This window comes from Phyllostomus hastatus, unplaced genomic scaffold, assembly GCF_019186645.2.
Source record: "Phyllostomus hastatus isolate PE091 unplaced genomic scaffold, TTU_PhHast_1.1 phas_contig_147, whole genome shotgun sequence".
Taxonomy (NCBI): domain Eukaryota; kingdom Metazoa; phylum Chordata; class Mammalia; order Chiroptera; family Phyllostomidae; genus Phyllostomus; species Phyllostomus hastatus.
In genome coordinates this window covers 4,026,466-4,041,349 of record NW_025333603.1, presented here as the reverse complement: position 1 = coordinate 4,041,349, position 14,884 = coordinate 4,026,466, and the positions used below count along the sequence as shown (strand labels likewise).

The window sequence follows — 14,884 nt, the reverse complement described above, 5'->3', positions numbered from 1 at the left end:
CAGGGAACATTTGCATCATATAACTTCTGTTTTCTGTGGTTCTGATCCTCTGTTCAATCAGGCATCACTCTGGAGGTGGGTAAGAGGGAATGAACAGGGCTCTCTACTCCTCAGCAGTTCCATTTCCATTGTAAGAAAGTTCAAGTGTTCTAGGGTTTATACATCAGTCTCATGGACTTGGTCAGCCTAGGTCTTCCCCCACATATTGAAACATTCACCAAGGGAATGAAAATCCCTGTGTGAGGCCTTCTGGGCTGGCCAGTTTTCCTTCTCTGTTAGTGTCCTGACTACTTTAAAAGAGTGAGAGAACCATGCTGTGCTCACTCCTTCAGCTACCATTCCAGTTATGCCCAAAGGTGGACTGTACTCCAGCCAGTGATGATGATGCTGGCAATGACAATAAAAGGTAGACATTAGCAATACTTTTGTGCCTGGCAATTCATTTTAAACCAATGTAACTAAGACAAACAAATCTGGGACCAAGGAAGCCTTTCTGAAGAAGATAATGTGTCATCATCTACGTTTTGAAAAATGGATGAGAACAATTCCTGGGCAGAGACATAGGCAAAGATTTAGAAGTTGGACCTGGCAAAGTGGATTCTGGGGACTCAGTTTGACAGGGTTGAGGCCAAATGGAGCATCAGCTTTGGCAAGAGGGGGAGCAGACAGTGGGTTTTGCTGGAGAGGTGATGGGCAGGATGCCCAGGGAAGGAGCCAGCAAGGTGCAGGTGTGGCAGCAACACCCTCTTCCACATTCTACAGATTGCACCAGATTCTTTCTGGGCACCTTCCCTCCACGGATATGGTTGTCACTTGATTGTCTGTTGGTGGTGGTACCAGGAAAAGGTTGAGCCCAATGGAACTGGCCTATGATTAAAGCAAAAAAAAAAAAATCCCATTCTGCACACTGGGTTAAAGTAGACCCTATGCTTTTCAAATTACAGGAAAAGAGGTGATATGGTGAGGGGAAAGGGGAAAGGTTGGAGAAGTAAGATTAGTTGAATGCCAACATGAACTGAGCCCCATGGTGGTTGTATTATACACATTCTATCATTTGATTCTTGGAACCCCAGCAGTTTCAACACCTACTTATTGATGAAGAGGTTTAGAGAAGTTATGGGTATCCTTGTCCAAGAAAGGAAATGGTCAAAATTGGATTTGAACAAGGATTTGACTCACTCAATTGTCTCAGGCTATTAAATACCTCAACCGGTCATAGTTGACATTCTTATTTGGTAAATCAGTGTTCTGTGTGGGTGCAGGTGAGTAATTTAACCTCTCTGAGCCCCTCAGTTTCTGAATCTGTAGATCTGGCTTATTTTTTTGTACTCATTCACCTCATTCTTCCTTTTGGAATCTAGTAGAAATCTAATTTTTTTGAGCCATGACAATCATTTAAAAATATGAAAATAGTGCACTTCCTCTTAATATTCTCATTTTCAGGCTAAAAATTCTTCTAATTGCATATTTCCACTTGTTTTTTGATTTCCTGAAGTCAATCACATGTTTATCCCTAAAAGTTAATGATAGTTCAGATTGCATCAAAAGAAGTACAGTATCTGAATTAAAGGAGGGGAAAAGTACCTCTGGAGTCACACAGATTCAGCTGTGAGACAATGAGGTGTAGGGGAACCAGATGAATGAGTGTGTATTAGAAAAGCATCTTTCATAGTATCAGTCTTGTTGACCAAAGAAAGTAGAAGTAAAATGGGTTTCTCTTTGTTCCTTTAATGCCAACACAGGAAGCTTTCTCCAGAGTCCCCTTCAAAATGATATTCTGAGAGGGCACATGAAATATCACACTGAAATCCTGGGCAACTTCGAGGCTATATAGGGATATAGCTGAGGGGTTGGGAAAATATGTGGTGGGGTGAATGGAGAGGCTCTAAATCCTGATGGAAGATGCAGAGCGTTCCATGAGCTCTCATTCAACTGTTGGCAGCAGGTCTTTTAGCTGCAAAATGGTTGATCAAGAATATCAAGTGTCCATTGGGGTGTGAACCAGGTTCTATTATTAGTTGGACATGACCTTAAGCAAAGCCTTTTCCTTCTCTGGACCTGTTTCCTCATTTGCCAAGTGAAAACATTGGGTTAGAATCTGAGAAGGTCAATTGGTTTCATCATGAAAACATGTCAACTATATGAAGCATCATGCAGATTTGTGAGTGATTAGCAATGTTAGAACAGAAGTGACAGAAATCAAAATTGAACAACAATAAATAAAAAGAATACATTGACTCATTAGCAGGGGTGCCTGTAGGAAGAACTGCCTTAGGCAAAGCTACAGCCAAGGGCACACATGATGTTTTAGGGCTCTTCTTGCTCCATCCTTTGGCTCTGTCTGACATTGGTGGGCTTCAGTTTTCATGCAGGCTCTTTTTATTGGGTGGGCAATATGACTGCTGGTGTCCCAGATACTCCTATGCTTCCATCTTAGCTATCTCCAGGGAAATAGACAATCTTTCCAGTTTACTTTGATAGACAGATCCTGGATGATTTCTGATTGGCTAGGTTTGGGTAATTCATCCATATCCAAACCAATCAGTGCATCCAGAAGAAAGGGTGTTTTGATTGAATAGTCCTGGGTCACATGTCTCAGTCTTGGACTAGGGGGTAAAGCGCTATGATTAACAGCCCCACCTAGGCCTCCTAGACATTCTTTCTTTCAAAAGAAAACTAAGGAGCTCATCGCAGCAGAAGGGGTTAGGAAAGCCATTTGGGTAGAATAAACCCTGTAGCTAGGCATTAACACCAGCTATATGCATGGGAGGCAAATTGGCATCAGACAGGCCACACATTCTCCATCACAGGATTAGGTAAGGTCCTTACAACTCTTAGATTCTACTTTTATGACTAAATAGCTCAGAAAAAATGGCACTGCCTTGAAATTCAAGAAGCTATGCATTATACTTTCAGCATGAATACTATAAGCAAATGAATGGCAAGACTGTCCAATGTTCTTCTACACTCTTGGCCTCAGTTTATTCTTTCTTAAAGTAAAGGTGTTGTTCTTGTCACCAGACATCTTTTCAAAGTTCCCTTCCTCTCTGACATTCCAATCCCTTCCAGCAAGAGTCCCCTAGAATTTCACCCCACCTGGCCCTGAGCCAAGCCCGGGCAGGGCCAGTGGGACTCAGCACCTGTGTCTATTCAGAGGGGGCCATCTCTGAGGCTGAGCTGGCTTGCTGTGTTCAGCCAGCAGGAGTCTGGGGCGAGCTCTCTGAACTCCAGTGGGCTTCTATCTTTGCCATGTTGGTTGTATCTTTTAGTTGGATGCCAACTTTGTTTTCTGTTTTCACTGAAAGAACAATTCATCCCATACATTTGAAAGGAGAGCGTACTTTAATAACCTATTGAACCCGGTGTTAATGAAGCCCTGGACCCCTCCCCATGAAACTTTAAGGTGAATCACTCTGCATGTTCACCCTGAAGACACACATTTGCAAATGGCACAGAGAGAAGGAATCTTCTGGGCTCCAGCCTCATCCAGGCTGATTTCTTTGTTTTAAGCCTTGCTCTCTCCTTCATTCCATTATTTGATCAGAGTGTTTCACCCATTGCAATCATTCCCTAGTTGTTGCTGGATGATTTACTGAGTGACATCTGGGTCCTGACTCCTCATTCCTCTGAAGAATGTGGTTTTGATGAGTAAACAACAATTGCAGCTTGTTTTCTCTACTCCTGTGGGACTTGGGGTTATTGGAGTTTAGAGGTGCACCAAGACTACATAAACACCCTGGATTTATAGCCATGATTGGCGGCTCTTGCTTTGTTAGCTCATAGCACGTGCTGGGTGTAATGGTCTGATTTGGGATTGGGCAGAGGTGCCTGGGCTGCCTCAACCCAAACACCTGTATGAGATAAAGTTCAACTGGAGAGGGAGGTGGTTACTCATCCTCCTGGCTCAGCACACAATGACTTCATGACTGGGACATCAGCCCCAAGGCTTGGCCAAAGCACCGTGCAGGAGAGCAATCAATATTTCAGTCCTTGCTAAAGCTGCCAGCAGAAACTGAAAGAGAAGCAAGGGAAGTGGACATTTTCTAAGTGCCTAACTCCAAATCTTGTTCCAATTTACAATGTTCTAGGAAAGTTGCAGACATCCTGATTCTATTAAAGAGAAGGAAACTAAGGTCAGAGAAGTGAAGCCCTTGTGTGGTATCTACACAGCTGGTAAATATCAGACCCCTTCCTGTCTCTGGTCATCTCCCAAGGCTGCACCTACAACTCAGAGGGCAGATGATTAGGGACCAGGCTGAAAAGAGGAGACCATGCGGATCCTCCAGCCAGCCTGAAACCACTGCTGGCTTGGAAGGCTATCACTCCAATTCCTGAGTTCTGTTAAACCTCTGAAAACTGAAACAATTAGGCATCCTGAGAATGTGGCTTGGTGGGGTGGAAGGGAGGCTTGCCTCCTCAACTGCAGGAAGGAAGGCGCCGTTCTTCAGACAACCCAGAGTCTTGCTCTTTCCTCTTCACACCAACAGGAGGCAGCAGGAAGCAGTAAACTTGATGTTTAGTCTTCATTCACCAGGAAAGCTCATGTTCATTCCACTTCTTGGTTTTGTGAGTTGGGCAAGCTCATTCACTTCTCTGGGCCCCGGTTTTCTCATCTAACTGGGAATGATAATCCCTAACCCACAAAAATTCCTTACATAGTTTTGATATGATAATGAGATCGTTGATTTTATTTTAATATCTTCTCAAGTCCATGGTCTTTTATGCAAATTAAGGTGGGCTATGAAAAAGCACATAAAAATAAGAGATGATTGTTATAAAATTTTACCCTATAGTTGTTCTGAGAAAACACTTTTTTTAAAAAAATTGGAATTATCAAAAAATTTGGAACTATAATTGGGTTGTGAGTGATATTCATTTACTTGAGAAATACCTAATGGTTATCTTTTATATGTAAAGATACTTTGGACACAATTCCTGCTCTCATTCAAGTGGGAGAGGTAGGCTTTGACCCCTTGAGTTTAAACACATGTGCATGAGTGCACCTTAAATTATTTAAGTTTAATTATGGTAAGTACTAAAAAGAAAGAATGACTAACCTAAGAACATAGAATTGGGAGACCCAACCCAAATTGGTAGACTTGGGGAAAGTAATGTTTAAATTATATCTGAAAAATGTGTGGGGTTAGGTAGGTAAAAGGTAAGAGGAAAAACAATTCCAGGCTTTGGGAATAGCAGGTGCAAAGGCCCTGAGTTGCAAGGGTAACAAGGAAGGTCAGTGTATACAGATGTGGAATATTCATGGCTTTTCTATCTGTGAGGAAAAGCAATCACTGAAATATTAGGTAGATTGAAAGTGTAGAATTTCATTTTTTAGTACTCATTCCAGTTCTAAATCAACATGGCCAGCTTTAGGATCATAAAAATGTACTTGGTGTAATTTTCTATGTTCGTATGATGATAATATTTGGTGTAAGAATAATGATAGTGGAAAAATTCATTTCAGAAACAATGATTTAAAAACTATATCCACAAACTTGAGTTTGCTTCTTTAATTTTCCATTTCTCCTGTTGATATCTGACCTTGACATCATGACTTGGTCCCAATGTATTTTTGTAGACTTGTTTCCATTCGTCTCTCTCTTGCACTGCTTTCTGTTCTACAATCAGCCTCCCCCCTGTTCCTCCTAAGCCCTGCCCCTCCCTGCTCTCACACATTGGCTCTAACCACTCTCCCAGCTCTCTTGTTTGTCTCCTCCTCCTGAAGAAGATCCCAGTCATCCTTCAGACCCACGTGGTGAAGCAGAAGGACTGCTTCACCATGATGTTCCCCAAGCATCCTCCCCATGGCCAGTTTGTTACAGCAGGCACACCCTCTGCCTCCCATCAGGGTCATTGCCGTTGGTGCCTGCCTCTCATTAGTTCTTCAGGGCACAGACTGCATGAACTTAATGGTGCATCCCCTCTCAAGAGAGTACAGTGTAGCACACACTGTCACGCATGTCACACTAAGTAGGTGTATCATCCTTATTGAACTCAGTAGATGACCAGGAAACTTGCCTCTAAGGTTCTAGGATTGATAAGGAATTTCTACAAAAGGACATTTTTCACTTAAAAATAACATTGCTTGATTTAGTGGTACCAGAAAATGTGGGACACAATCTAGATGTCTAATAGGGTTAGCTTATGTGAATTAAGCTAAATGTGTATAATGGGATATTTTGCAACCATTAAACCTGATATAGAAACACATTTATTGATAAAGAAATATGTCCACTCTGTACTGGCAGGTAAAAAAGGAGATTATAAGCTTATAAATATGTTATAAATCCCTTTCATGATGCGACATAGTGATGAGGGGGTTCTGGGGGTGGTGGCCTCCACCCCTTCCTCCCCTCCAGGTGACTTGATGTGTATAGTGTGTCTGGAGAAGACAGCCATGGGTGGGGCTTGGAGCGGGAGGAATGGGAGGTTACAGAGGAGGCTGTATGTCCCTGGGAGATGCCCCATCATGGGGGAAGGGACCTGAGGCTCATTCTCAGAATAGGAGTGGATTAAAGGTTCCAGATATAGAATAGGTCTCTTATGTGTGCCTGATCTAGCTACTAGAGAGTCCCTTCACCCCAGGGATGAGAAGGACTGCATATTTTAATACTGGGGTACCCCACTGAAAGAGCTGACATGGGGAAGGTATTTTTCCTGTGAGGAGGCAGGAACATCCATGTGGCCCAGGGAAGTGGCAGTGTTTGAGAGTCAAAGTGACAAACCAGAATTGCCCTAGGGGAGCTAGGGTGGTCCAACTGAGGCTGATGAGCTCAAAGGTAGGCTGAGCAGGGGGGCCAGCTGCATGGGAGGAGCCACAGGGCAGCCATGAGTTGGCTTTGAGGTGAGCAGTGAAGGAGGCACAGGTAGACTCTTGACCTGTCTTGGCAGCGTGTATGGGAACCCCCTAAAGATGTCCAGGGATTCTGGGGGAAGAAACCTCAAAAAGGGAGCTAGGGGCCTAGAGACAGGAAGATAGAAGCCATCAAGTCAGTGATATAACCACTCATCATACCTCAGGGAAGTGGCCAGCTGGTGAGACCCAGAGGATGTTTGTTTAATAAACTATATATGCACAAAGGAAAGCCTGGAGAAATAGCCATCAGGGTTATTGACAATGGTGGTCCCTGGGTGGGTGGGTATTTTTTATTGTTTTCTTTTTGGTATCTCTGTACTTTTTGATTTTTCTGAAAGAAACATGTGTTGCTTTTATTGCAAATAAAAAATTCCAATAGAAGTTGTTTTTTAAACAATCACATTACAGAACACATTTTGCCTGGGTACATGCTCAGGAGCGCGGCCATTTTAAACTAAGTGGTCGCCAAGGTACAAAATGTTACAGGTGATCCACACACTGACGATTCCCTCCTCTCGCTTCCAGGGTCAGAGAATCCCCTGTGTGTGGTTAAGCCCCCTGTAGTGTGCTTGCATGGGTGGCCACACCATGCATTCAGCCGCTGTTTACTATGCACACTCACTTCCTGCACGGTTCAGCCAGCGTCTGCATCACTAGCTCCTTCCAGAGGAGTCACTGATGCTCTCCTCATCCTGGCTTGGCCCTGCCCAGTTCTTGAACCTTGTCCAACAAGGACAGGGGGGACAGGGGGCCAGTGTAAGCCATGTGGCCACAGTCTTGAGGCCTGAGGAGGCAAATGCTCAAGAAGACACTGTTTTTTATCATCGCACTCGGTACATCATCACCCATCCTTGGTTCTTTGTATTTATCCTTCATTTCTGTTGGAGCTCAAGGCCTCTTCAAGTCCCAGCTTGTTTGGTAAGAGTCCTGACAGCCTGCCATGCTCCTGCAGCCCTGTCCATCCTGGGTCATCTCCTTGCTACCCTCTGTCCATGAGGTAGCCTCATCACCTGGAGGTTGGTGCTACCATGGGTCAGACTCAAGTGTCCCTTGTACCTGGACTCTTATTACTGTGCTTGAACCTCTAGATGGGACCCTGCCCAGCCCAACACCTGCTAGATCCTACTTTGATTTTGCCACACCATAGGCAGGGTGAAGGGGACAGGATACTCCTAGCTTTGGCCCAGAAAGACTGCTCCCTGCTTGCCTCCCTGAGCTCACCCAGTACCTTTTCCCTCTCATTTCCTGGAATTGAGAAACATTGGCCTCCTTTTTGTTTCTTGAACCTGCTAAGCTTGTTTCTACCCCAGGGCCTTTGCATTCACTTGCTGTTCACTTTGCTAGGGTCCCTTTGCCTGGTGTCTTTTTTTCCCCCATTGTTGGGCCTCACTTCAAAGTCACTGTCACAGGGATGCCTTCCCTGACCACTACCAAGGATACCCTTCCAGGCTCTCTCTCAACCAGGGGTAGGCAAACTTTGTCTGCACAAGGCTGAATAGTAAATATTGTAGGCTTTGTGGGACATAAGTCATCTCTGTTGCATATTCTCCTTTGTTTTCTTTATAAACCTTTATAAATGTATAAACTGTTTTCAGCTTGCAGTTCCATGCCAAGACACAGTGTGGATGAGATTAGTCCCTATCTGTGTTTTAGTAACTTCTGCTGTTGGTGATCAATCACCCTGTTTTATTTGCTTGCTCCGCAGTTTCTTGGCATCTGGAGTTATCTTGTGCATTTATAAACTCGATATTGTTGGTCCCTCCCACGAGAGGGTGGGAAATGTGTCTGATTGGCAGCGCTAGTATCTGGTACCGTGCCTGGCACATAGCAGGCCCTCAGTGCATCTTCACTGGGTAAATAAACAAATGAATAAATATGTGAATTAATAGGTTCCAGAGGCCCAGGAATTTGGGTCTGACTCCATGCTTAGGCAAATCATTAAACATTCTAATTCTCAATTTTATCCTTGGGTAAAAGCTCTCTTGCTTCATTGTGGGGGTGATGGGTTGAGAGGACACTGACAAAGCACCTGACCAGGAGGAAGCTCTCCTTAAACATTAGCTCCCTTCTGCTTGACTCCTTCAGCAGGCCTTCCCCTGCAGGAACAGCATCTCCAACCCGTTTCACCCAGGTCCTGGTCTGCATAGTCCCTCATCCCTCACCTCCCCCTTGGTTCATCCTCATCAAGGTCCTGGCACACCTTGTGGCAGAGTCTCTCCAAGTATGACAAATCTCTTGGAGCAGCAAACTGAGGGGCTACAGCAGAGACAGCTGCATGAAGCTGGGATGAAAGCCACTGGGGTGATGGATGGAAACTGAGAAGAGAGCTGTCCCTGTAGATATGCAGATCCTCTCAGATTTAGAGGATAGCCCCCATCCTCCACCTCCCTGGCCAGGTCTGGCTCTGCTCTGTAGTTTCACTGACTCTTAGGAGCAAGATGGGAGGAGACAGCACAGCCAATGCAAAGCTTCATCCTTTCCCCAGCAGGGCTTCTTGTCTTCTGAGCTCCGAGGAACTGGAACAATGTCTCTGAAGTGTGTGTACTGCCCTGCTGTAGCCACTTGGGGGGTCTTGGAGAAATGCCATAGGCCTGGAGTGTCAGAGCTGCAAGAACCCTTGTAAAGCCCTCAGGCAGCCTCTTGGCCTCTGCTCCCCATCTTCTCTGCCATTGTCTCATCCAGCATTGTTTGCTTTCTCCTAGTGGGCCTGGCCACTCTACAGCTGTGGTGGCCCCTCCAGTCAATTCTCTTCCCACTGTCAGAGTCCCCTGTATGTCTGATCAGGCCAGTCTTACTTTTAAGTGCCTACCCTTTGATGGATCCCCATTGTCTCTGGGTGAAGTATAAATCCTTCCAGGTGTGTGAACCTGTGGCCCATGGGCTGCATGCAGCCCAGGATGGTTATGAATACAGCACAACACAAAATCGTAAATTTACTTAAAACTTTTTTTTGCTCATACATTTTCGTTAGTGTTTGTGCATTTAATGTGTGGCCCAAGACAACTCTTCTTCTTCCAGTGTGGCTCAGAGATGCCAAAATGTTGGACACCCTGCGAGTCTGTTCTGTGATGCCATCCATAATCTGGGACCCACGTACTTTTACTACCCACCTGTCACTCACCTCCCTCTTTAGTAGGCAGTTATGCATGAGCAGAGTAGCAACAACAGGCCAGGTGCAGAGGATTACCGGGGTGGAGAGCCCCAGGTGGCTAGCAATGGACAAAATTACAAGCCCTTGCATGACTACTCCCTTAAGCATTAACCCCTAGAAGATGACACCTAGGCCTCAGCTGTGTTTTAGCTTCAGAACCAGAGAAGCAGCAAAATCAGACTCAGTGATGCCATGGCTGACAGCAGGACCAGCAGCATTGACTAAGGACCCCCTGCCCTGGTGCTGACCAATATTAGTGGAGACCATGACCCTGAGAAGACATACATGGAAAAATGATGAATAGTCTATGAGACCCTCCCCGGAGACCTCCAGATAAAAGTCCTCAGGATGGAGGACCCTGCAGGCTCTTTTCATGGAGCACACCTGCACCCTTCTCCAGAGCCCACCTGAAGCTCTCCTCCATCTTTGGTCTCTCAGGGCACGTATACCTCTCTTTCTTCTAAGCTCCAAAGGCCCCTCCTTCGCTATAATTTGTTTCCTGAACCCATTTCTTCTATGGTTCACTTCTTTTACCTCTGTGGCTGTCTAAATAAACTTTCTCTTACAATTTGAGTCTGGGCTCTGAATTCTTCTCTTAGCAAGAACTTAAGAACTGAGGTTGCTGACCGAGGTTAGCACTTGGTGCCATTTAATGTGTCACTAACACCTCCACTGTCCTATCACTCTTCCCTGGGCCCCTCTTTGTTACCACCTTCACCCAGAGGTACATTGGACCCTCCTATAATGTAGTCCTGGCCTTCCCACTCTCCCTACTTCAGGACTGCACAGCATTCTCACCAGGTCCTGAGAGCTGCTTTTTTGAGCGTAGCTCCAATTCACTTTGTAAATAGATAACACTTGTCAGCTGCTTACCATGTGCCAGTTCCTCATACTACCCTAAGTGCTTTAAGGTTAACTTGGAAGCTCACCACCACCTTCTAAGGTAGATGATTATTATACTACTTTATAGATTTAAAAAAAAGTGAGAGGCTATCATGTGAGGTAGCTTGCCTAAAGTCACACTGCTGGTGAATGGTGGAGCTTGGACTTGAACTCAGAGTCTAACCACAGAGGCCATGGCTAATGCTTTGAGGCCATGAAGCTCCTACCCGTGTCAGACCCTGGTCTGTGAAAGCAGTAACAGGAGACGTGAATAGCATTGTCACCAGCTTGGAGCCTGGCCCCAAAGAGGGGCTCAACACCTGCTTACTGACACAACAATCAAAATCAGCCATAATGATATTGTCCACATCACCCAATCCACCCAGGAGTGAAGCAGGTCCCAGAGAAAAACGAGTCATTCCAAGTCATGTGACATGCTCATTGTAGTGCCCAGGTACCTTTTTCCGTGTTTTGGAAAAATGTGTTTCAGGGCTAGAAGTATGCCCTACTTCTGAGCTGGGTAAGTCATTGGCAGTGCTTCAAATTCATGCGTGCTCAGTCCTTTCTCCTCCGTCACTGGCACCATGGGCTGGATGCTGCCTCTGCACAGTCCTCACAAGGGAGACTGACAGTGTCTGCTGAGCAGGGTGGTCTCTGCACCTCTTGGTAAGCTAGCAGGTGTGAGGTATCCAGAGTTGAAAATGATTGTATTTGCTGTAGATTCCATGTGAGTATATTTTATAATGGATTACACCTGGGTCTCCAAGTACAAACCTGATAAACTCTCCCTCCCTCTCAAGAACCTTCTGTGGCTCCCTAGTGCCTCCTAAATTAAGCTCAAACCCTTGATCTTGGCTTTCAGGACCTGTCCCAATCTGGGTAATGTTTATTTTTCCACTGCACACATCCATGTCCTTGACATCACTGTCAACTGGGACTACCTGCTAGAGGAAGTAGTAGGGTAAGGTATAAGGGACACAGACCTTACAGCCCCATACCTCTATCTCATGTTTGTCTTACCTGTTTACCTGTGTGACCTTGGATTCATTACACCAAAACCTAAGTTGTTTCCAGGAAAACATACCACCTCTCTAATCTCCTGTTGGTCCCCACAGATGGTAGAAGGGCACAAAGAGGGTCACAGTCTATTGGAGAAAGGGAGGAGGAAGAAAGAGAACCCTGTACAGGGCTGGGACTTATTAGAGTCTTTGACATGTAGTCCTCTTTACCCCTCTTCCCTTGTACAGCACCATGTTTTGGATTCTGTTAAATAAATTCTATTTAGGTGACTTACCAGGGCCAGTTAAGAGATCCAGAGGCAGCTAACTTGGGTGGAATCAAAGTTCTGTTCATGAGAGTCACAAGCTCCATTTCGGTGGTTCCTAGAGGCCTCCTTGTCAGAGGACACTCTCTCTCCTTCTGGTCAGCTCAGGGTGTTGAGAGCTTTTGGGGGTCCATGGTCAGTCTCACCAGAGCACAGTCTGTAGCCTCTGCCTGTAAGAAGAGTTGGAGGGGAGGGCCACAGGGCTCCCAGCAGGTATGCTGTGGTCTCTTGGCAAATATAATTTTCACAGGACAGATGTTTTCTGCTGGCAGAAAAAGAAATAATAACCGTTCTGGGACCCCCCACTTCCACGGCTGGAGGGTCGCCAGCACTAAATCAACAGCTTTCTTTTCAGTGTGTGCGCACGTTCTTCCAGCCTGGTCAGCGGAGGGCTACCATGGATCCATGCAGAAGACAGGAAGTGTGTGTGTGTGTGTGTGTGAGTATGAGTGTGACTGTGTGTAATTGTGGGATAGAATGGAATGACTAAACCCCGAGTGGCCTCAGCTCCCTCCCCCTAACAAACATCCCCTCCCCCAGGGAGCTTTCCCAGAGTCCCTCAGCTGGAAGTAAATATACTCTTTTGGTACTTAGGACTTTCCACCCAGTGTTCTAGCAAACAAGAACAAGGCTTTGCAAAGTGTGGAACAAATGTAGGCTGGAGGAATGTAGAACTTGAATTTGAATCCTAGCTGATGACCTCGGGCTTCAGGTTCCTTACTTTAGGGAGAAATAACAATACCCACCTGTAAGGGGTGTCCTCAGGATTTAATGAAATACCACGTGTGCCTGGCCAAGAGAAGGTCCTCAATGAAAGTGAGCTTCCCTCCCTCTGAACTGCATCAGGTTTGTGAGTGCAGCACCCAGACCCTTCTCTGGTGACGGCTGGCTGTGCTGGCTTTAGCACTTCTGCACAAAAGGGAATGACAACATATAAAGCCTTGGGGAGAGTGGTGTACACTTAACATACTGTAGGGATCAAGAAAGAGTTGGTGCCAAGATGAAAAACTGGCTTGATAAACTTGTTTGTATATTCATTCATTTTTCACTTATATAGTTAATAAATTACTAGTTCAAGTAACTTGGCTGTGTTGGTCAATACAAAGATCAGAACGATAGGACCAGTAAGGATTCACGGATCACCTGGTTGCTACGTGGAGTGGGTAGTGACTTGTTTAAAGACACTTAGCCATTCGATGGCCAAGCTGCGTTTCGAAAAGAGGCCTCCTGACTTTTAGATCATTGCAAGGCACCACTTGCCTCTCGCAAGTCTGTATTTTTGACCAGGCCTGGCTCTGGATGAGAGAGTCCCAGCCCTTTCTATGGATTTCTGCTTTGGGAGTGACACCTTTTGGGTTCCCTCCCACTCCATGACTGGTGTATGGGTGGAAGGCACCATGTTTACCTTCTTTCCTCAATTTCTGCTGTGATGGAAGAAGAAAGAATTCTTTGGTGTCTGGTAGCCCACACCCACCCGTCTCCCCTGTGAACATGAAAGAGTGCAGGCAGCCGCTTTCACTTCTAATTTGTCTCTGCTGGAATAATCCAGAAGGTGGTTTCAGGGGTTTCCTGGAGACAGAAATGCTACCTGCCCTGTGGCCTGGGCCTGAAGGAAAACTTTCATGAAATACGGCCCAGATATTTGATGTCGCCTGGATAGAATAATGAAACACTTCTTACAGGCAATTTATGAGTCTGAAAAACAGGCAGCTGACTTTCAAAGGCAGACGCCAAAGTGTCAGCAGGCTTCCCTCAAGGTCAAGGCATAGATGAAAACCTGCCGGAGGCTAAATGAGGGGAGGTTTGAGTTTGGGCCTGTGTATGATAGATTTCATTCCAAGCTGTTGGCACCTTTTGCCACACCCTTCTCCTGCCTTATTAAAAAAAGACCACTGAACTTCAAGTTACAGTCCTGGGTATGAATCCTGACTCATACACTCACCTGTCTGTGACCTTGGGAAGTCTCTTGACCTCTCTGAGCATCAGTGTTCCCAGAATTAAAATTAAAATCCTATCCTCACCTTCAGTAACTAATACACAGGTTAAATGTGAGCATGCCTAATATATAACAGGAAGTCAGAACTTTTTTCCTTCATTTTTAGTTTTATTTTTTCAACTAGACACTTTAAGTTAGGGGACCTGGGGCTCAGCACTGGCTCTATCAAAATTTTCTGTGGCTCCTGATCAAGACTTTTTTTTCTTTCTAGGCTTTATTCTTCATATCTAGTAAAAATAAATTACTGGAGGCTTAAATGCTAAGTGCTATGAAAAATGCTTCCTCTTTTCCTCCCCTCCTTACAAATATGTATCCAGCACCTACTATGTGCTAGGCACTGTTCTAGGCACCAGGATATGGCAATGGACTGAATGGACAGAATTTGTTGCCTTTGCTCTTACATTCTATCAGGAAAGTCAGGAAATAACATAAGTAATGTGCATAGTATATGTTAGATGTTGAGTGCTATAAAGGAAAATAAAATGTGGAAGGGGATAGGGCCTGTAGTGTGCAGTTTTAAATAGGGGAGGCCAGGTAAGGCCTCATGAGAGGGTGACATTGAGCACTGGTGTGAAGGAGGTGAGGCAGCAAGCACCTACCTCTGTGGAGGGATGTGGGAACGTACGTGTTGGGTTCAAGGACCAGCCTGGAGCCTGCGTCTGCATGTGGGGAGCA

The 14,884-nt window shown here is 45.4% G+C and overlaps 1 long non-coding RNA gene across 1 annotated transcript; it reads right to left on the bottom strand.

The window, feature by feature from the left end:
• Positions 1 to 3,319: 3,319 nt before the first annotated feature.
• Positions 3,320 to 12,673, bottom strand: LOC123831022. Its single transcript, XR_006787858.1, has 2 exons — positions 12,184 to 12,673; positions 3,320 to 4,738 (listed from the first exon to the last, which is right to left on the bottom strand). It is a non-coding gene; the product is annotated as an uncharacterized LOC123831022 (long non-coding RNA).
• Positions 12,674 to 14,884: the final 2,211 nt, after the last annotated feature.